The sequence below is a fragment of the Gorilla gorilla genome, chromosome 9, assembly GCF_029281585.2.
Source record: "Gorilla gorilla gorilla isolate KB3781 chromosome 9, NHGRI_mGorGor1-v2.1_pri, whole genome shotgun sequence".
Lineage (NCBI taxonomy): Eukaryota > Metazoa > Chordata > Mammalia > Primates > Hominidae > Gorilla > Gorilla gorilla.
Window position 1 is genome coordinate 134,986,518 of NC_073233.2, and position 22,768 is coordinate 135,009,285.

At 44.4% G+C, this 22,768-nt stretch overlaps 1 long non-coding RNA gene across 1 annotated transcript in view; it reads left to right on the forward strand.

The window, feature by feature from the left end:
- Nucleotides 1-14,736: 14,736 nt before the first annotated feature.
- The window catches only part of LOC109028816 (uncharacterized), a 33,698-nt gene continuing 25,666 nt past the window's right edge, over nt 14,737-22,768 (forward strand). The window contains exon 1 of the long non-coding RNA XR_010135412.1: nt 14,737-14,852. This is a non-coding gene — a long non-coding RNA (uncharacterized lncRNA). The remainder of the gene's footprint in view (nt 14,853-22,768) is intronic.

The window sequence follows — 22,768 nt, forward strand, 5'->3', positions numbered from 1 at the left end:
AAATGTCAATATGACTTCTGATGATTAGCATAACTGTGATGGGGTAGGGATCAGATTTATAAATGGAGGCACTGAGTCTTGAGGATGTTAAGGAACTCGCCCACCTTCATGTCATGAGTAAGTATTAGACTCAGCACTTGGGAATCAAGTCTTGAGAATCTAGTTCACGCAACATCATGCAACCTGTCTGCCTTGTTTATTAGCTTCTATAAAGCATTTTCAGGCAGACAGTATAAGGCGCCATGGAAAACTGGGCTGCATTTCATGGACTAGAAAGATTTACATGAGAAGTGTTCCCAGGCAGAAGGATGAGAGGCACAAAGAAAGGGTGAGAAACAATGGTCTGAAACAGCCAGCACATGGGCTCATTAACCTCTTCTAAACAATCGCTCATCTCTCCTAGCTCCCTGCTGACCAGAAATAAGTCAGAGGGGAATTTGTGTGGTAAACTTTCACCTACAGGGATCTGATCTCTGGAGAGAAAAAGGCATCACCAGTGGACAGAGTTTTCTTTCTGTGCTGAGTCATGGGGGCAGTTCTTCTTTCTTGGAACAATTGGGAATCATACTCCTGGGGAAAATATCCATGTCTCCTGCAGTGTTGCTTAAATGACATGAATGCCAAGGGCAATGTATCTCCTGTTAAAATGTCTAACTTCCTAATGGCTTTTTCCAACTCACTTAGCATTCATTTATCACATTCTCATGTTACTCACTCAGTAATAATAATAATAATAATAATAAATAATGCGTTGTAGCAGAGTCAGGGAAAGTGGGAACATAGCCCTGCAGATTAATAGTAAACCGTTTAAAAAGAGAAGGAAAAGTACCCAAGCAGGGGTAATGGGGGAAGCATTGTGTGAAGACCCCAAAGTAGTCAAAAACGTGGCAGATTCTCAGCAATTTAGAAGATGGAAGACACAGGACTTAAAAGTGGGTTGACCTGGCAGAGGATGAGGGAGGGATGAGTGCCAATTGTTCCCAGGGGTCTGGCAGAGCAGCTGCATGGGCCACTGAGTCATTTCACAAGGTGAGGGATGAAAAAGCGAGTTCTTTCTTTCCTTCTTGCTTTCCTCTCTTCTTTTTGTTCTTTCAGGCTTGCTGATCGGTGCAGCTGAGAACATGTTGAATTTGATGTGCCTGTGGATATTTGAGTCTGGAACATTGAAGACAAGTTTGGTCTGGAGATGTAGACTGGGGATATCTCAGCACACAGATGATAACTGAAACGATGGAGCGGATGATATAACCTGGAGAGAGCCTGGTGTGGGAAGAGTCTTCCCTGAGGTGGCCGAAAGATGTAATTCTTACTCCAAAGACTGAAATAGAGACAAGAGAAGCTGAAGTTACAGGGTTTTGTCATTGGGAAGGCAGTAGAGTGTGTCATATCCCAAGAGTGAAGCAAGGACAAACCAAAGAACAACTGGGAAGATCTGGGAGAAAAAGGGTGAGTGCAGTGGCTAGAAGAAGGGGGAGAAGGTTATGTGAGGAGCAAAAAACTGGGAGGAGTGAGTGGCTCTGGATATTGTCCTTAAAGAAGCTCCAGACTCAAGAGGCCCTTTCACGTGACGGCTGACGTGTGCTTGTAAGGTGGTCGTGGGCACTTTGAAAGGTAGTACTGGGCTGGACTCTATTATTCCTAACATTGCCAGGTGATCCTTGTGAGGCTAGCTTACATGGAAAAGGCCTTCAGATTTTTGTGCTTTGTTGAGCACATTGTGTTCTGCCTTAGTTTCCCCAAGGTCCTCATTTTTTTTTCTTTTCTTCAAGAGACAGGGTCTTACTTCGTTGCCAAGGCTGGCTTCAAACTCCTGACTTCAAGAGATCCTCCCACCCCACCCACCCAAAGTGCTGGGATTACAGGTGTGCGCCACTGTGCCTAGTGGGTCATCAGTCTTTGAGATGCTGTTGATAAAGCCATTTGATGATATCAAAGAAGGAATGAAGCATAAGGTTTTTTTGGCCCCTCTGCTTGGAATGCCACTTGCAGGCAGAACTCTCCACAGTTTTACCATCCAGTGAAGGATCACCTGTTTATAGCCTGTGTAAAATCAATGATGCTTCTTGGAAACAAGTCTATCCTCATAGACATCTTGACGTTGCATGGCTGAGTCATTTGTCAGAGTGCTCTGGCTTTAAATATACCTCCAAGTCTTAAGACACATGAACTTTTGAGGTGCAGGAATCAGCAATTCTAAAAGGCACAAGTCTTCCATCCAAGGTCCTGGTTGCCTTCTAGATCCTGTTCTAACAAACATATCTCCAAATCTCATTTGCTTAACCCCATACAAGTTTATTTGCCGAGAACGTCAAGGTGAAGGTATGCTCCATGAACTAGCAGCATTGGCATTACCTGGGAGCTTGTTAGAATTCAGAATCTCAGATCCACCTCAGACCTACTGAATCAGAATTTCATTTTAACAAGATCTCCAAGTGGTGTGTAAGCACATTAAAAATTTGGAAGTGCTGCCCTAGATTACCAAAGTATCCTTGATGGTTCTCATAGCAGAGGGATAAAAGGAAATCAGACACGATGAAATAGAAATAGGAGAAGACAAACAGAGGCAGTTCAACCTGCTGTCAAATCTTGAATTATGCCAAACTATGTAAAGTCTATGCCTGAAATCTCAGCATACGAGTGCCCAGGGCATAAGCTATTGGAGCCAGCCTTGGCTCATGACCAGTGCATTGTTCAGTTAGATGGTCCTTCTCCTTCCATGCTTGTTTACCTGGGGGACAGATGCCAGGGCAGGCTGATTTCCATTTCTTCAGCTTTCCTCTTTGCCATTACTGCCTGGGCATGCAGGTGGGAAGAAGAGGGACTAATTGAGTGCATTTGATTATAAATGGAAAATACAGCACAGTTTTTCCCCCATGTGGCACCCCAAAGAGCTAACATTAAGGGGGTGATTACTGGCCCTTTATTATTTTCATTTTGGTAAATCTGGTTTTCTTGCACCCCCACACCTATGTTCAGGGTTAATTCTGTGTTATTTTCTCCCTGCAGGCCTGTGCTGAGTGCCACAGGGAACAGCATTTAGCAACATCAAGCAGGAGAGGCAGAGAAAGCAGCAATAACTCCACATATGACTTGGAAATTGGCTCAGTCTCGTGGCAGGAGATGTGTGTTTTTATGGTGTTAAGTGTGAAGGAGTGAAAGCAGCCAGCGATCAGGAGCGCCAACGCAGCTCCTTCCCAGGAGCCTTCTCGGCTGCTTCCCCTTTGTGGGAGATGTGCTGGAAGGAGTACTAAGAGGAGAGATGCTTTGCTTTAGTAGGATGGCAGCTTTGGGAAAGAGACGCGAGAGTGAGTGTGCAGAGAGCTTGTTCTGAGTGCAAGAGATAAGTGGGTTGCATCCTGTCTTAGAGGCAATCAAGCAAGAGAGGATGGGGTGGCAGGCACTTCAGCTCTCTAGCCCCTCCTTCCAGGGCAGAGCCATTTTAGAGACCCACGCCTTTTCCCCATCCATAGGCTGCTGAAGCCAGAAACAGCCCAGCACTTAAGAGGGGAGCGGAAAATGACATCACTAGTCTGGGCAGTATCTTCTCAGCCTAAACCATTATTCCCTCCCTCCCTTTTAACAAAGACTCCTAGTTTCCCACCCAATATCCAGTCTCCATTTTCTTCCTAACTGAATGTTGACTTCTTCCCCCTGGGAAACAAGATATCAAGGAAAATGATGCACCTTGTTTGCCTCCCTTGCAAGTGGGCCTGGCCCATCCATCAGAGGTAAGTAGAAGTCATCAGGTGGGGCTTTCAGGCAAGCTCTTCAATGAAGCTGACTCAGCTGGGGGACGATTTTTCTCTTCCTCCTTCTTTCTGCCTAATATGTGGACATCTGTTTGGATCTTGAGGCAAATTCAATGACAGAATCACATCCTAGAGGTATTAAAGCAGACATTTAGGAGGACACTGGTACCTGATGACTGCTGTATCTGCCTATGACTGGACTTCAGTGTAAGAAGCCACTTGTTTGAATTTTCTGTGCATGCAAGGAACTCCATTCTAAGTGCTGTATCTCTTGCCCATGCTGCCTGTATTAGGTAGGGAAAGTAAATTTATCTGCTGTAACAAACAACTTCCAAATATTAGTAGCTTAACCCAACAAAAGTTTGTTATTCATGTTGAGACAAATGCATACATAACTGGTTGGCCGGCAGCCTCCCTGGGACCCACGGACACGTGGTCCTTCTGTCTGTATCTCTACTGAACCATATGCCCTTCACATCTTCTGTGTGGCAGCAGCTGGGGAAAGTGAGCAGGACTGGTACATGAGTGGTTTTATGGGCCATGCCCGGGGGAGGCACAGTCAGCATTCACTGAGATTTCATTGGCTAGAATTCAGTCACATGGCCACAGAGGGCGCTGGGAAGTGTAGTTTGGGTATGTGCTCAGGAGGAAAAGGAAATTAATTTTGGTGGATACATCATAGTTTGCCAACAACACCTAAAAAAAGGAAGAAGGAAAGGAAAATGAAGAAAAAAGAAAGAGGAAGGAATGAAGGAAGAAAAGAAGGAAAAAAGGAAAGAAACAAAAAGAAAAGAAAGAGAAAGAAAAGGAAAGAAAAAAAGAGAAAAGGCCAGTAAATGCTCAATTTTTCTCTAGAGGTAATTAAAACATGTTTTCTGAGGCCCAGAATATGTCAATTGGTAGAAGAATGGAATCAATGAATGTCATTGATTCCAAATGGATTTATGTGTTATCCAGCGTTCCCTTCCTTCAGAAGGGTCTTGTTCAGCACCTCCCTGTACAGAACACTGTGGCTACAGTTCACTGGGGATGAGGGGATGGCTCTCTATGAAAGCCAGTGTGGATTCACAGCCCCAGCAGGGGCCAGACTGGTGGAGGCTCTTCTGCTCAGTAAGGCTAGTGGCCCAGGAGCTAGATAGATCTTGGCCAGAATCTGGGTTCTTTGTTGTAACCAAACCCGAAGCTGACCTTAGGCAGGCAACTCCCCTTTTATGGGCTTTGGTTTCTCTATTTCCTGATGTGTAAAGTAGGAATAATAATAACTGCCCTATGCGTGTCTCTCTCTTGTTAGGAGTAGGTAATGTAATGAAGCTCTTGACCCAGAGTAGAGGTTCAATAATTGCCAGCTGTTGTTCTCACCTACTTCAGCCTTCTCTTTAGTTGGCTCCTTATTGCCTATGGAGCAAAACGTCACAACTTGGTGAATGAAACCGTTCTCTCTCTGGCTCGTACCTATATTTCCAGCCTCATCTCCTACCACATTGTTCGTTTACTCTATAGTTCTGCTTCACACCTGAACTTCTACTGTTCCCTAGGCCTGCCAGGCCCTTCTGACCTGCCAGGCCAGTTCTGCAACCTGATGCCTCTGCTCCTGTTGCTCCCTTTACTTCTAACATGGGGTCTTTCATTCTTGGCACTACTGCTGACCTTTGGGCCCAGGTCATTGTTGGGGAACTGTTCTGGGCATTATGGGATGTTTACCAACATCTCTGACCTCTACCCACTAGAAGCCAGTAGCACTCTCCTGCCCACAGTCATGACAACCAAAAATGTCTCCAGACATTGCCAAATGTCCCTGGGGACACAATCACTGCCTGTTGAGGACCCCTGTTCTAATGTCTTGCACTCCCTTGTCTGGAAGGAGTACTAAGAGGAGAGATACTTTGCTTTAGTAGGAGGGCGGCTTTGGGAAAGAGCCTACACATATTTGAATCCCTACCTATAATGTCAGTCCCCACTGTAAAACTTCCCTTGTCTTCTCCAAAAATAATCAAATATGAATCGCCTTGTCCTCTGTGGCCTCATGGCACTTCATTTGTTTTTTTGTTTAGCATTTACTTCTCTAATTCTCATTTATCTGTCCACTAGACTTGCTGCTATCTTGCTCATCCCTTTATCCTCAGCATCTAGCATAGTTTCCAGATGCTTCCTTTTTTAATCACAAAGTAAATTAAAAATATTTAAAGTTAAATGCATAAATTAATGACTGCTGAATACATAAATGCCTTCTCAAAAGACAGATTGCTGTTTAAGATTAATTTGAACAGTGGAACTACTGTCTGATTAAAATGAAAGCTGAAAGTATGAGTGCTGCTAAGCGCTTGGGTGGGTTCAAGGAACCATAGAACTCGGGAGGTGTGCTTTGTCCGTAACATCTGGATTCCAGGAGGCAATGGAAAGAAGCTTGGCAAGTTAGAAAGGAGGAAGGGTTGGGGTGACCATGGGGCTTGAAAAAGATCTGTTAGGAAATCTGGGGAAACTTCAACTGCTTTGGGTAAAGAACGCACAAGTGTATGAAATGATGAAGCAGGTGTCAGACAAGGCCGAAATGAACCACTTGGGGCAGGGCTAATACAGGAGTTCAAAGAAGGGCGTCCAATCATCGCTAGAGAAGAAAAGCCTTCTGGTCAGAGTCCCTGCTCCCTCTTTGGCCACATCTATTACCGTGACAACACATTCCCCGCAAGGGCTCCAGTCCAGCCCAGCTGGCCTCCTTGCTGTTTCTCCACACCTGCTGTGCTCCCACCTCAGGGTCTTTATGCAAAGGGGCCCTGGTCTCCTGCCTATCTTGCTCCCTCATTTTATTCAGATTTCTGCTCAGATCTCAAGCCCTCTGACTTCTAGATCTACAATATTATCCCTCTCTACCCCTTACCCAGATTTACTTTTACTCATAGCATTAAATATTTAACTGCCTATGATCTACCTCCTAATTGAATGTGAGTTACATGAGGACAGAGAATTTTTTTTTTTTCACTGCTGTATCTTTGATGCCTGAAGCAGTGCCTGGCATACAGTAAGTGCTCGACATGTATTTGCTGAATGAATAAATAGATGCATGAATTGAGGGAGTTTGGCTTCAGCTGGCCTTGAAAGAGTGGAAGAAGAGGTGGGTGTGGAGCCAGGCAGTGAGTGGGGATGGAGGAGGCTGCAGACTCAGAGCCCCTTCCAGTGGTGGCCCCTACTCATCCCCTCTCACAGTGTGCAGGGGAGCCAGGATGGCTTCCTCAAAAGCTGGCAGGAAGAAGGGAGGGCAGAAAAATTCACATTTGGCCTGCTACTTCTGCTAAGGCAGACGTGTTAGAAAAGATAATTGCAAAATATCAAGTGCCATGGAAACACTTATTAATACCAGGGGCTGGTGCTTCGACGGGGCCGGAGGTTTGCTCTGGCTGCGGTGAACAGCCAGCAGTTCTGAAGCTCATCCAAAGCACTTGGTTTCTTGGACCCAAAATCACAATGCTCAGTACACAATGATTTAGTGCCTTCTGTCAGAGCTTCTCAGAGCATGTCACCAGCAGTCACCCTGCCCACGTCCTCGGGAGGAGGTGGCACTGAGCAGCGGGTGCGCGGTCCAGTTTGTTTGTGACTAATGTGTTTTTGGAAGCTTGTACCCCCTCTTCAGCTACCCAGTTTTCCTTTTGCTTTGCATGTCTCTGAGCTGTCCATTTGTTCTTCACAGCCAGGAATAATAACTTCTCTCTAACGTCAAGCATCAAAAACCTGCCCCACAGCCAGCTATTTTAGAGGCTCATAGCCTCAATGGGGTATGGAACGAGGGTATGGGATGCAGCTGTACAGACACTCTGTCTCTGTGCTGCTCACAGGAGGAATCTGAGTGGTAGCTTCCCCAATCCCATGACTCAGCTAGGGACAGAGGAAGGAGCAGGGGACAGGGAGACACACTGGGGGTTCAGTTTGCTCCTGGGTGGTGCTATGTGGGATCCACACACACTTACTCCATTTCCGGGCAGGCTGAGCTTCTCTGAGTGGAACAGCAGAGGGGCTGGCATGTGGGAGACAGAGATGGGTAGGTGATGCCATGGGATGCCAGAAATAGGAAACACTCAGGACAGCCGTGAGTCACACCGGCCTCTCACATTTTTTCCTAAGCGAGGGGAGGGAAGGCAAGTTCATGTAGACTCTGCGCTCAGAAAGCAGAAATATCTAAATATCTTAGCCGTTCCCCAAGGATGCTGGTTTCTCTTAAGGCAATCCCTGTGTTTTCTTGATTTGATGGTTCAAGAGTGAGCAAATCTACTGTCTTTCATGAAAATATTTTAGAGCCCCATAATGGGTACATCTTTCCTCCTTCATAGCCATTCTTGTTTTCAAAAAATTTTCTTAATCACATTGTATTTTCTCTAGCTGACTTTACTGTAAGAATGCAGTATATAACACATATACAAAATATGTGTATACCAGTGGTGTGGGCCAGTGCTGCCTGAGAGGTAGCACTGTTACAACTCTTTTCTTCATCTTGGTTTTAATTTTAGAGACCAAAGTTGTGTGCTTATGTTATTAGTAAGGCTTCCAGAGAATGGTATCCTATTAGCAGTGAAGTGTTAGGAAAGTCAAGTTATAAGTGAATTTTTGACTGTGCAGGGAGTCAATGCACCTAACTCGCATATTGTTCAAGGGCCACTGTGGTTCCTTTTGTTTTTTCTTTCAGGATACCCTTAATGTTCATAGTAACCAGAATTTGCCTTTTAAAAAATTAGGCAGCTTTGGAGACAGAAGCATATGATGTGATTTGTCTTATACCTTGTCCCATTTATTTTTATTTATTTTTATTTTTAAAGATTTAATGGCTACAAGTGCAGTCTCCTTGCACGGATATATTGCATGGGCTTTTAGTGTAACTCTCACCCAAATAGTGTACATTTTACCCAATAGGTAATTTTTCATCCCTCACCCGCCTCCCAACTCAAATCCATTCTAAGCATATGCGAACCATCTCTCCAGTCCACGCAGGGGTGGGTAGCTGTGTGGCTACAAGGCTTGGCAGAAGAGCTCCAAAACTTCTCCTTGATTTGCTTTGGCTCCTGACTAGGTTGCATTAGCTGCAGGCAGGGGCATTAGCTTCTGCCCCATCCATATTTGTTGGGCATTCAGCCATGAGCAGAGGAGCTGGAAGCTGTTGCTCAGTGAACAGTGGAATTAGGTGCAGGGAACCGAGACCCCTCGTTGGCTGGGACTGACTTAGGCGAGCAGCTGCTCTTACCAGGGGCCACTGGGCATGCTTGCCATGGGCCAGTGCTGGCTGGGAAGTGGCACTGTTATACTTCCTTTCTTCATCTTGGTTTAAATTTTAGAGGCTAAAGGCAGGCGGTGGAGGGAGGAAAGACTGAAGACAGTGAGGGTATGCCGAAAGCTCACTGGAGAGTGCATGGGAGGTAGATTATCTGCCTTGCCCAGTGCACTTCCCTATTCTCAGCCTGCACCCATCTTCTTTATCCCAGGCTGGCTCCTTCTGGCCTGAAGACAATTCCCCTGTCCCATTCTCCTCACCCTCCCTACCTGCTCCCAAACCCATCTCCTGTTATGCCTTTTGATGACTTCTCCTTAGTTGCCACGAAGAAGTGCTCATATCAGCAAACAGATGGCGGCTGAGGCATGTAGCATAAAATATATTTATCAAGGCAAACAGCTGTAGCCCATTTCATTCGGCAGAATTCTATTAAAAGTTCTCCAGAGCTACAAGCCTCTCTGAGATGGCAACCTGAACGCAGCCCAGGGAGAGGCGGCTTTGTGCCACTCTCCTCCCCCCTTCTCCTTTCTTTGTGAGGCCAAAGAGAAAGCGGCCAGTCTCCTGTATTCTTCCTTGCAGGCTTCAATTAAAATGCTACAATTGCATTGGCAGCCTCGACTCTCCTGCCTCCTTGGGCTGGTTGGGGGGCCCTTCCTAAGTGCTCCCATTTTCCAGGCAGACAATAATGACTCCCAGCTGCACCATTACAATTACTGGGCACTGTCTGGGGCAAGTGGCTGCTCTCTGGGCTCCTGTCCTGTCCTCCATCAGAATGAACAAAAGTCTATTCACTGGGAACCAGGAAATGCTCCCTGTCCCCTGTCTCCAGCTCTCATCACACTTTCTTGCTGCACTTCCTGTTTTTGGGGGGATGGCCAGGAAACTGCCATGATTTCTCCTGTCATGGATTGGAAGAACAGTGATCTAAGAGTTGGGAGACTGGGATCTATTCCAGATTCAGCCATTAATTTGCTTTGAAATTGGGCAATCCTTCTCATTTGTCTGGGCTCTTTGTTTCCTCTTTGAGGGGTGGGACTTGATTAAAGGAGCACATTCAAGTATGTTTAGGAGCCAGACAGCTGTGAAATGTCCAGGTATAGACAATGCCACAGTACATAGTGTGTGCTTTTCTGAAAGGCAGGTGCTATTCTAAAAACAAGAGCTGTACCAATTTGTGGGGAAACACTTGTATATGGGGCTGTAGTTTGAGACCTACCAAGACTAAATGTTTGCTAACATTCCATTAAGATTCAATATTGTTTTTTGTTTTTTGTTTTTTTTTTGAGATGGAGTCTCACTCTGTCACCTGGGCTGGTCTCTCCTTCAGCCTCCTGAGTAGCTGGGATTACAGGCACCCGCCATCATGCCTGGATAATTTTTGCAATTTTAGTAGGATGAGTTTTCACTATCTTGGCCAGGCTGGTCTTGAACTCCTGACCTCGTCATCCACCCGCCTCAGCCTCCCAAAGTGTTGGGATTACAGGCGTGAGCCACCGTGCCCGCCCAAGGTCCAATATTCTGTAATAGCTATTGAGATACACTTGGGGGAAAAACTGAACTCCAGAGATGGCAAATGGATATGAATTGGTAGTCTATAGGAAATTACCACCTTTGGCATTTTTTTTAGAGGAGTAATGAAAGAGATGATTGGAGACCTTGGACATTCTGCCCTTCCTTGTGGGGAGTATCCATCACCTTGAGAAATCACCTTGGTTTAGTGGGACTGAAATAGGGGCTCTGGTGCCAGACCGGGTTCAAAGCCTCACTTTGCTCCTTGACAGCTGTGCAACCTCTCATAGGTCAGTTAGCTATGCCTCAGTTTTACCTCAGGTAGATTATTTAACTGCAGCCAAGTTACAGCTTAGTTTCTCCAATTGTGAAATGGCAGTAAAAGTAGTACTTTTTTTTCACAGAGCTTATATGAGGATTAAATTGATGAATCTGAATAATTAATCCAGAATCCTGCCTGTTGTAGAGTAAGTGCTCAATAAATGCTAATTGTTATTTATGGAGATGACCTTCCAGCTTTGTTGTGTTGGCACAAAATTGGACAAGTGTGCCATGAGTGGTTCTGTGGAGCTAATATTTACAAATCCCTGGCAAATGTGGTGAGGCTTATCTCATCTCTTCCACCAAACACATCATCGTATGGCTTCTGCTGGCAGCCAAGACTGCACACTGACAATTCCTCCCATAGATGATACACTTTTACATACATCATCTAATTAGATTCCGTGGAGGGAAAGAGGCAAGTAATGCCTTCTGCATTTGAGAAAGGCAGAAGTACAAGTTCAAAGAGGTCATGTAATTTGCTCAGTCACCCAGCCAGTGATTATTAGAGTCAGGATCTGAGTCTATGATATCTGATTCTCTTGACAGTTGTCTTTCCATGTTATGGGACTACTTTTATACACATTAACTACTTGCTCATGATTGCGGTTAATTAGCATGTTATAGCCAGCATAGCTCTGTTGAGTTGCCGCGTTCTCTAAATTTATCCAAAGTGTCACTTCGGGTGCTTGTTTCGAACTCTGATTTCTCAGCCCCAATCCAAGCCTACTGAATCAGGATTTCCAAAGGTGAGACTCAGGAATCTGCATGTTTACAAAGCTCCCCAGGTGATTCTCATGATCAGAAATGTCTAGGAAACCCTGGGCCAGAAAATTCTGCCCAGAAAATTCACCAATCAGCTTTGCACCTGGTCAGATATTAGAATAGCTATATAGAAACATCTAGTAAGGTCATGACAGGAAGTGGGAAAAGAGTGTGGCTAGCTTGAAGAACTAAAAGAACAAACAAAGCAAAGTCCATGGGTAATTAATTTAATTTGCAACATTGGTATTGCATTCTTATTTACAAGCAAGGTGGCTTATTAGGTCTTGCATGGTGGGTCAGGAGTATCATCTCGGAAAATGAAAGACACTTATCAGAGCCAAAGAGCATTTAGTGGTTGAAAACAACGGATGTGCTCACTTGCCTGCTCTACTTCCAAGAAAAGGTTCTGACACAAGGTGAGGTTTTTATCTTGTAACGTCTGTTAGATTGTGTTCAGTTGAACGTTGCAATGAGCTTTAAGCTACTTTGTGGTCAATGAATCTTTTGGGAACACCCACAGAATACAGGACAATATGCCAAGAGCTGGGGGTACAGAGTAAAGGCTATGCCTAACCTCGAGAAGCCTTCTGTTTAGTAGGTGAGAAAATAATTGAAATACGTCATTGAAAGATGTAATTCAGGGCAGTTATAATCTCATAATAATAACACTCCAGGTAAAGGTTAGCTCCCTCTTTAGTTAATGGCTTATTGACACTTTGCAAGGGAGAGACAAAGGTCCCCGTTGAGTTCCACACTCAGTGTTAGCTTACCAGTAGTATTTTCCAGCTTCTGCCTTTTCGCTCCTGCTTTGTTTAGTTGGCATGCTATTCCTTCATTTGCTACCTTCACTCATGAAAACTCCACCAACATGTCAAGGATTAAATTAAATCCCACCATAACAAAATGATTTTTCAGTACAACAGGACTGGCCCATCCTAAGGAACATCCAGTGGTTCCTCCCTCACGGTCACATGTTCTGCACTAGCTTGTTTTCTGTGTTCTTAACCTGTCACCTTGCCAGACTTTACACTTCTACAAGGCTGGAGCTGGAGTTACTGAAGTTTCACCTGCAGATTTTTGCACAGAACCCCACTCACAGCAGGTGTTAGTTGATCACATAGTTTGTCTGTAACCTATTTGCAGATGACACAGGTATGATGAGCCCAAACCTCTGATCCTTGAAGCTTGTCTGTGTTAGCTGGACATTTTTGATTGTACCAGATGGAAATCAAATTCAAATCATTTCAAGGAATAACAGGGATTTCATGGCTCATGTAACTGCAAAATTTCTGGGGGTAGTTTTGCTAGCTGTAGGCACAGGTAGATCAGAGTTTATAAATGTTGTGGGGAGTCTGTTTATCTCAATTTGTTAGCTCTGTTTTTGTCGAGGTTGGTTTGGTTCTTGAGTAGACTCTTTACATGTGGGGGCAGAGATGGTTCCTAGCATTGCTTGGCTTATGTTCCACCTGATTAATAATCTCAGAGGAAAGAGAGAGCCTCTGTCCTATTCCTGACAAAATTCCAATGCCCACCCTTCACTGTGACCTGATTAGCTACTTCCAAACCTGAAGATGAGGGCTTATTAGGCTCCATTGGAACCGCAAGAATGCAGAGTGGGCAGAGATGTACAGTCTTTTTTTTTTTTTTTTTTTTTTTTTTTAAAACAGAGTCTCACTCTGTTGCCCAGGCTGGAGTGCAGTGGCACAATCTCAGCTCACTGCAACCTCCGCCTCCGGAGTTCAAGAGATTCTTCTGACTCAGCTTCCTGAGTAGCTGGGATTACAGGTGCATGTCACCACGCCTGGCTAATTTTGTATTTTTAGTAGAGATGGGGTTTCACCAAGTTAGTCAGGCTGGTCTTGAACTCCTGACCTCGTGATCCACCTGCCTCGGCCTCCCAAAGTGCTGGAATTACAGGCGTGAGCCACCGCGCCCTGCCAAAGTGTACACTCTTAAACAGAAATGAGGGGAATGGAGGCTGAGCAGGCAAGAACAACAGATATCTGACCTAGGGTTATTTAGCTTTTCATGGGAAAATATTCCACAACCAAACTACTTTCTTTAACACTGATATCATTTCTGATGCTAAACAGGCATTGTAAAAAATGCACACATTAATCATAAGATGAACCAATTCTGCATCATGTAAAAAGCTCAGGGCACCTCGTCTTCTCTATGGAATATCATAACCCATGCAAACTTATCCTAAAGAAGTAACCCCAGATGCATACCAAGAGTCAAGGCTGTTAAATGCAGCAATATTTAAATAAAATAGCAACAAAATATTGGAAATAACATAAATATCCACAATAGAGAAATGGTTAAGTACCTTATAGTTTTTTGCTATTAAAAGTGCTGTTCCTAAAACGTACTTGATATAGAAAAATGCTCAGGAAATTACGATACGATGTTCCACAAAAACGCCAAGATGCAAAAGTATTTATATTTGACGATCCCAGATTTGTGTGAATATACACAGTTTCACTAAAGGCTGGAAGGAAATACTCCGAGGTGTTAAGAGTTCTCTGAATGGTAAAATTGCCAGTGAATTTTTTCTGCCTTTATACTTTTCTGTTTCCCAAATTTTTGCACAAGAACGGTATCATTTCATGATTGAAAAAACACACTTAATATTTTTAAACGCATACTTCAGTGTCAGTGCCGTGGAAAACACATCCCATTGGATTTATGGTGCTTGCAAGTGGGAGGACCCATTCTTTCTGGGGCAGAGGCCAGAATACACACAGAGAAGAGCTTTTTGGCTTGCGTTGCCCCAGGCTAGGCAAGAGGGCATCACTGGCTTCTATTTCTCATGGGTCAGGGTTCCTGTTATTTCTATATGGGTGGTTTCTTCATTTGCTGCTCACTCAGGCTTCCGGGGAGATATCCACCCCCCTCCTTATTTACTAAGTGGGGGAGGCAGAGCAGGAGGAAGACGGAGAGAGAGAAGAGAGAGTGCTGAAATCTTTCCCCCCAAAGGACTGCAATAAAGGAGCATATGTATCAACTAAAAAAATTCCTTGGCAACAAAAGCTTTTTAATTGAACACAGTCTCTTCAGCCAACTTATGTAAATTCTATCCCAATTTTGGGCATCTATTTTGAGCACAGAGAGAAGCGGTATGAATCTTGCCCTAAAATTGTGCTCAACAGAAGGGGTGACGCCATATGGATGCCATGTTATGGGAGCCTGTCACCTGCTAACCGAGACGAGAAATTACAGGTTATAATCCCCTTCCTGCTGTCTGAGGAGCCCAGGTGGGTGGGGAGCGCTTTGGGTATCAGGTACTGGGTGATCCATTGATACTTGCTTGGGGCCTTCCCACAGGTGTCTGAGAGGTCACAGGGTGAAGGATAAGAGAATCAGTGCCTCTAGATGGGGCAGCGGGGTGAGGGGTGGAAAGTGCTTGCTTCTACCCCCAAAGGAGCTGGATTTCCTTCTCCTCAGCTTAGGTGGGAATCTGGCTGACCATGTAAAACTAACCAGCTGAGAGTTAGTGAGTGGCTCTTTGGGGACTAGACCAACCTTGAGAAATGGCCTCGCGTGGAAGTTGGGAACTGGGAGGAGGGTGATGCACCTATTGCATTGTACCTATTAGTGGAAAAGATGGAGAAAGAGATCCAGGGAGGACTGTGGGCCCACTCTGAGTATTCTCCTCCATGGGGAGCTATGAGTTCAACCCACCCCTCCCTCTGTGTCTTAGGGAAATGATGAGTTTGGGGATCTGCAAGAGGTTGGCTACAAGTCAGATAACAAAATATGGGTAGCAGGAACTGCAAGTTGCCTGGTTTTTGTAAGTGGCTTCTAATAAATCTGGAGATTTTCTCTGGAAATGCATTTATCATAGATAAAATGATAGCTTAATATATGTGGGAAAAATCATGTGGACACGTTACATTTATTTGTCTATGCCTAACTTGTTTCCCCCAAAGTCACTCCAAATCATAGGAGAAAATCCCAGGCCAATTCAATGTCAGGTGTTTATTCTTTCTCTTTGCTTGCTCTTAAGTAGGTTTAAAAGCTGTATTGGCTACCTGAGCACATAGGTGTTTCCACCATTGATGTGATAACTTTGGATGGTCTCAATCGTAGGCTGCACGAAAATGGTGTACAATTGCCTTTCTGAAAAGCTCTTACAGGATTGCATCCTGTGTCCCCAGTGCCTGGTAGAGGACCTGGAACAGAATTGGTAGTAACAAATGTTATTAAACAAATAGATACATACACAATTTCCATTGGTCCTGCCCACTTTTGCTTGGAGAAATAAAGCATGCAAGAGACCAATGGGGCTGTCAGTGAGAAGTGTTGGATCCAAGAGTTAAAGCAATAGGGTAGAAGTAAAAGAGTTCTTTGTCTAAGGTCAACTGAGAATATGAAGGTTACTTGTTTCACCAAAATTCCCTAGTTTTTTCTCTATAAAATGAGGATGATTGTCATATAGCAAGTGATTGATAACTCACTAGTTATAAATGTCCAAATTTTTTAGAAGCTACCTATAGATTAAAGATACCAATACGCCACCTGATCTTGCTGTTTTTCCTTTGCTTGACTGTTTTCCATGAACCAACTCAGCTGGTCCATGGAAAATATTGCTCTTTCTCCCTTATTTACTCTCTTCCTTTCTTCTTTCCTTTTACCATACATATTTATTCAACACTTATTATATTATAGGCACCATGATAGTCGTTTGGGATAAAAAAGGGAAGGGGTCATGCCGGACTTCAAGGAATTTACATTCTAAAGAAGGAAGCAAACAACCAAATCAATAGTTATACTAGACTAAGATGCACTTACATGGATATATACAGGGTACAGTAGGAATACAGAAGTGAGGTAGCTAAGTCAGATTATGGACTCCTAAAAATAGTAAATGAGGTTCTGAGATGGCTTATAAGATTGCATGTATGTGTACGAGAGAGAGACAGAGAGAGAAGTGGAGGAGAGTAATAATTTATACAATACGTTATTTGTAAAAGATAACTGACTAGAGATGACATCTATGATACTTCAAAGTTGTTTTGAGGAAAAACTGAAGAAATACACATGAGCCACTTATCATAATGCCTGGCTAATAAAAATTCCAAAAATAGTAGTTATTGGTGGTGGTCATAGTAGTATTACTACTGTATCTTATACGCATCAATGAACATTTAAGAATATCTATTATAGGTTAGGTACTGTATTAGGCCCTAAAGAAACATATGGTGTGGTAAAGAATGTGAATACACAAATAATTCATTAGCTTATAGAACATCGTGTGTGAAAATAGAAACATGGAAAAGTAAAGCAATAGTATAGAAAAGGGAACGCTTAAAATGGTCGGAATAGTCGGCCAGGCGTGGTGGCTCAAGCCTGTAATCTCAGGACTTTGGGAGGCCGAGGTGGACAGATCACGAGGTCAAGAGATCGAAACCATCCTGGCCAAAATGATGAAACCCCGTCTCTACTAAAAATACAAAAAAATTATCTGAGCGTGGTGGTGTGCGCCTGTAGACCCAGCTACTCAGGCACCTGAGGCAGGAGAATCGCTTGAACCTGGGAGGCAGAGGTTGCAGTGAGCCAAGATCGCACTAATGCAGTCCAGCCTGGGCAACAGAACCAGAATCCATCTCGAAAAAAAAAAAAAAGGTTGGAATAGTCTGAAAAGTGTTTTAAAGGATGAATAGGAGTTTGCTATATGGACAAGGAGCAGTAGGGAAGGACATGGCAGGTGAAGGCATTAATCAACATGGCATATCCAGGGAATTGCCAGAGAAGATGGGCAGCAGCAGTAGTTGAGGATGAAAAGCCTGTCAACAATGGGATAACATTTTTAACAAATTACCCTGCAACAAGGAGCCACTAGATGCATATTTCTATTATCAAACTCATTCAACTGTATTGTAAGTTGTCTACATTGTCTTCCCTTCAGGAATGTGAGCTACTTGAATGAAGAAATGTTTATTATTTTTTTCACTCCCTACTGCCTAGCGTATACTATGTACTCAATATTTGTTGAATGAAGAATCAATTAAAATCAATTCCTAAGAGGAATTCCAGACTTTCTTGAGGCGATATATGCTTGGCATTTCAGAGGTCTGGGCGCTCCTCCCAGGGGTATTCACTGAAGGGTGTTGAGTGGCTATTCTCCATGTCTGGTGAAAAGGAGACCAGGGTGAAATGTTTTAGCTGCAGTGGAGAGACTGACCTTTTAACATCAAGTCATCACCTAATAATACGATTTTATGGGGCACCAAAAATGGGGTGATTGAGAGTGGCCATGGGATCATTTTCTCAATTTTATTTTATTGACAAAGGACAATGTATTAGGGTTCTCCAGAGGGACAGGACTAACAGGATATATGTATATATGAAAGAGAATTTATTAAGAAAAATGGACTCACACGATCACAAGGTGAAGTCCCACGATAGGCTGTCTGCAAGCTGAGGAGCAAGGAAACCAGTATTGGTTTAGAAGCCAGTCCAAGTCCCAAAACCTCAAAAGTAGGGAAGCTGACAGTGCAGCCTTCAGTCTCTGGCCAAACCAGAGTGGGGAGAGGTGTACACTCTTTTTTTTTTTTTGAGACAGAGCCTCACTCTGTTGCCCAGGCTGGAGTGCAGTGGCACAATCTCAGTTCACTGCAAGCTCCGCCTCCTGGGTTCTGAGAGCACCTGGCAAGCCACTGGTATAAATCCGTGAGTCCAAAAGCCAAAGAACTTGGAGTCTGATGTTCGACATCCAGCACAAGAGAAAGATGAAGGCTGGAAGACTCTGCAAGTCTGCCCCTTCCACCTTCTTCTGCTTGCTTTTTCTAGCCACGCTGGCAGCTGATTGGATGGTGCCCACCCACATGGAGGGTGGGTCTGTCTCTTCCAGTCTACTGACTCAAATGTTAATCTTCTCTGGCAACACCCAGAAGCAATACTTTTCATCCTTCAATCCAATAAAGTTGACAATATTAACTCTCACAGAGAATTTTGCTGAAAGGGTTGTTTTTGGGGATTAATTCTAACTGGAAAGGCTCTGCTAGGAGACACAATCTGGGGGTCTTACGAAAATTGGTTTTTCAGTAGATAAACATGAGGTTGAAACAACATGGGATAGGCTTTTAGTCTAAGGGACCAGCTTTGACGTCGGTTGCCTTGATAAGCTCAAATGGAGGCTCAGAGGGTGGGTCCCCTCCCCTGCCTCTCAAGCAGCAGGTCAGTTTGAGCTCACATCTCACATCGGGAAGTAGGAAATTGAATGACTGCTCTTCTCACTTCACAGGGCAGGTTTTTATCCTCTGGGGAAAGTCTTTGTGAATGCTCATAGATTCTGCCCATAGAATCTAAGCTCCTTGAGGGCTAGGAGGAAGCAGGCCGCCATTGTCCACTGCTGTATTTTCAATGCCTGGTACACTTCCCAACACTTTGTAAGTGCTCCCTACATATTCATTGCAGTGAATAAATAAAAATAACAACTAATACTTTTGTACCGCTTACTATGTACCAGACACTGTTGTAGGGGCTTTGCAGGTATTAATTTATTTCATCTCCACTACAAACCTATCCAGATGGATGGGACTAGTGTGAATAGAAGAAATGCTGATGATGTGATGGTAGACAGAGCAATCTGTGCATCATCCGAGCCGAGCCACAGTGATGGTGCCGGCAAACAGGGGCTTTCTCTTCAGTAAATAAAGGGCAGCCTAGGGTAGATGTGAGATCTCAATGGTAGCTCCCTGACTCTAACAACAAGTAAGGAGGGTTATCTGATGGCTCTCCATGATCTAGTCCAGACAGAGACAAGCTTATGACAATGATATTCGCAGCTGCAGCAAAGCCAGTCCCTCTGTGAATGATCACACTGGTGACGCAGGTCTCAGGCTCCCTCTGTGAATGATCACATCGGTGGTAAACATGCTTCTTTCCTTGAAAGTTAAACCCTCTCTGAGCAGGGCTGTGGGGTTGAGTGTGTGCGGGAGCCCCTGGGGAGGGCAGGTCACCCTAGACAGTTAATGCAAACACAGCTGCTATCCCCGTGGAGAATGGTCTCTTAGTAGCAATTGCTGGGCCCACAGTCGAATCAATGTTGTGCAGTGTAGCTGATGGGAGGTGTCAGTTCTCCTAAGTCTTTCCTTTTCCAGGATAATCCCCTCATTGGACCTGAGGAGCAGAGAAGAGCTGGCCTCCAAGCAGGGTGCTGGGGAAAAGTGTAGCTTCCATGTCCTGCACCTGCTTCTCTCTCCCCAGGAGACTGTGGAGCTTAGGGAGGCTTGACCCATCTGTATTTGACACGAATGTTTTCTCCCTAGCTGACCTCACCACTGTGACCTCACCTTGGTGGAGAGCAGCAACAAACTCATAGGTGCTGATAATTGAAACTCAAGGAGGGAAGCAGAAATGTGTGTTATTTGGTAGAATTGGCAATTCAAGAACAATTTGGTTTTGGGATGCATTAACTGTCTTATTTCACATATGTAACTGATGTTTAGAGATGGATGGGATCATAGAGGTGATTCATTCCAAAATCTTTATTTTACAATGGGGAAAAGGAAGGGTTGGGAAAAAACTCATTAAATAATGCCATTTTATTGAGTAGTAGCTGACTCCCAGTCCATTGCTTATTTCAGTAAACAAAATTATTTCCCAGATATGAACAACTATGTCTACAGAAATAAACAAATGTTTTTGGAATCACTGCCATAGAGAATCAAGGCAAAGAAAGTTTTCTGAATTCTTCAGCCAGCAGAACCCAAAACTCTGAATTTTCCTGTAGAGGGGGTGACTTTGCCTTGGGTTTGCCATTTGAGCAGAGATCAGCTAGTGAGTTGTATCTCTGGTCTGCAGAGCTTGTGAATGGCACAGAAAATGGGGAGGATTTTGAAGCCAGCAAAGGCCAGGTTTGTATTGTAGTTCTGCCATTTTCTTATCTACTGTGCAACTGCAGGCAAGTAAGTTCGCTTTTCTGAGCTCAGTCTCTTCTTTGGAAAAAGTGAATGACATATGCTACGTATCTGTTCCCTCTGTCTTGTCAACAATGGTCATGCACCAGGCACAAGATGCTGAGGTTTGTTGTCTCTATTTAATGTCTCACTACATCTTCACAGTTTTTTAAATGAGGCAGCAGTTAATATTATAATGTCTATTTTACAGGAGAGGAGAGCCTGACGTTTCAAGAACTCAAGGTTCAGTACTAGGTCTTAGAGGAAGACTTTGTTTTAGCTTTGATGCTCTCCGCTAGGCACAGAGAATCTTGGGCAGAATGACAAGACCTGCTGTTTGAGTAACTCACGTTCTGACCAGAGAGACAGACATGTCAGCAAGAGGTTACAATACAGTGTGCTCAGATTCTCCGGGACTTGGAGCACTTGTTCCAGAAAGGAAGGCCACGGAAGTCTTCCAGGAGTAGATGGTGCCTCTGCTGACCTGAAGGGTGAGGAAAAAGTGTCCAGTTGCAGAAGGTATGATACTGATAATATAGAGATAAGATAGCTTTTAAAGACCTAGAGGTGTAGACTAGTTTGAAACAGATCGAAGACCTACAGATAGTTGTGTGTGACTAGAGTGGGGATGGGGTGGGTGTGTGAGGAGAGTTAGCCTGGAGTCTGACCACAAAGTGCAACACATACCATGTGAGGGAGGGATCTGGACCCTAAAGCATCAGGAACCCGGGAAGAGTCTCTCAGTAGGGAGTGACATCATCAGATGCGAGTTTTGGCAAGATAACTAACTATCTCACAAGGTTTCTGTAGGAACAGTAGAGCCTACTGTAAAACTGTTTCAGATTGTGGCTGAGCAAGAAGCCAAAATAACATACAAGGCAGCTAATTAACAGCATTTTCCAAACCTCCCACCTAGGTGTTTCTACCTTAGCTACCTTGCATTCCTTCCTGACCTCATCACAGACACTAAGTTCAGTCTGAGTGCTATTGTAGAAGTCCAAGGCTGGCAAGAAACAGAGCACGAGAATGGGAAACCACAGGGTGGACGGTTGCATCTCTGCAGCTCCTCCCCTTCTGGCTTAGAGGAACCTGGGTGCACTGACTGACGAGCAAGGGTATCCTGCTCCTGGGCTGTCATCCACCCTTCAGGAACAGCCTCGTTGGCCTACTTGCTGCAGGAGCATCTACATCTCTGCTTAACTGGATTCTCATCTTTCTAAAAATGTATTTTTGTGCGGTTGCCTAGAGGCATTCAGATAATGGGTGCATTTTTAATAGACTCAATAAGTAAATAACTGTTATTTTCTCCTCAAGAAATCCAGGGGGACTAGAGTTCTATTGCAGCTTTGAAAACAATCATACCAGAAATTGGACTAGGAGACATTCTTGCACAGACTCTCTGGGTGATTCTCATTGTTGTTCTCAGGACAGATGAGACCCAGCTGTCACCAGACACAAGTATGAGTCAGCTTGGGAGTGTGTGGCGCTAGTGCAGCTGCCTTACCGCAGACACCTGAGGGTTCACTTGCTGGCAGCTAACCCCCTCTAGTGTTGATTAGAATAGACTATTTGCAGCTGTGGGAACAGACTTGCATGTTGAGGTGGTAAATCTGTGAGTGGGTGCCCCACCCCATGCCCCACTCTGCGTCTCAGGCCCACAGTGCTGAGACCGATGGTTTAGGGTTTCTAATTTTGTGTTGCATGGTGACTCCATGACCCTTTTGGTAGCCTGCCCTGATTGCTCCCCCATAACCAAGGCCTCTTTCATTCTAGGCTGTACTGCCCTCCCCATGTCTCTCTGAGGTGTGATACTCATTCTTATCGCCACACTGTGTTCATGTCACTCTTTCTGCCTGAAATGCGCTCCCCTACTTCCACTCTAATTCTTCACATTTCAGATCAGGTTTCAGTTCCTCTTTACCTCCCCGACTAAAAGTTCTTCTCTGAAAATCTTGCAGCACTCAAGCACCAATGTCTTGCATTTGAGATATGCCACCTCATGCTTTTATTTAGCTCTTAATGGCTACAGAAGCTCTTGCGGGGGCAGAATGTTGACGGGCATCTTGCATGTAGCAGATAGCCCCACCTTGTTTATCCCAGGAAGCTGATGGACTACAGAAACCATCATTTAACTCTTGCATAGGAGCAGCTTAGACATAAGGTAGCTTCTCTACCTGCCCTCTTCAGCTTGTTGTGTCTGTCACACCAAACCCAAATCTTCTCTGACAACTTTCCAAAAAATTCTGGGTTACCAGCACTGCCAAACC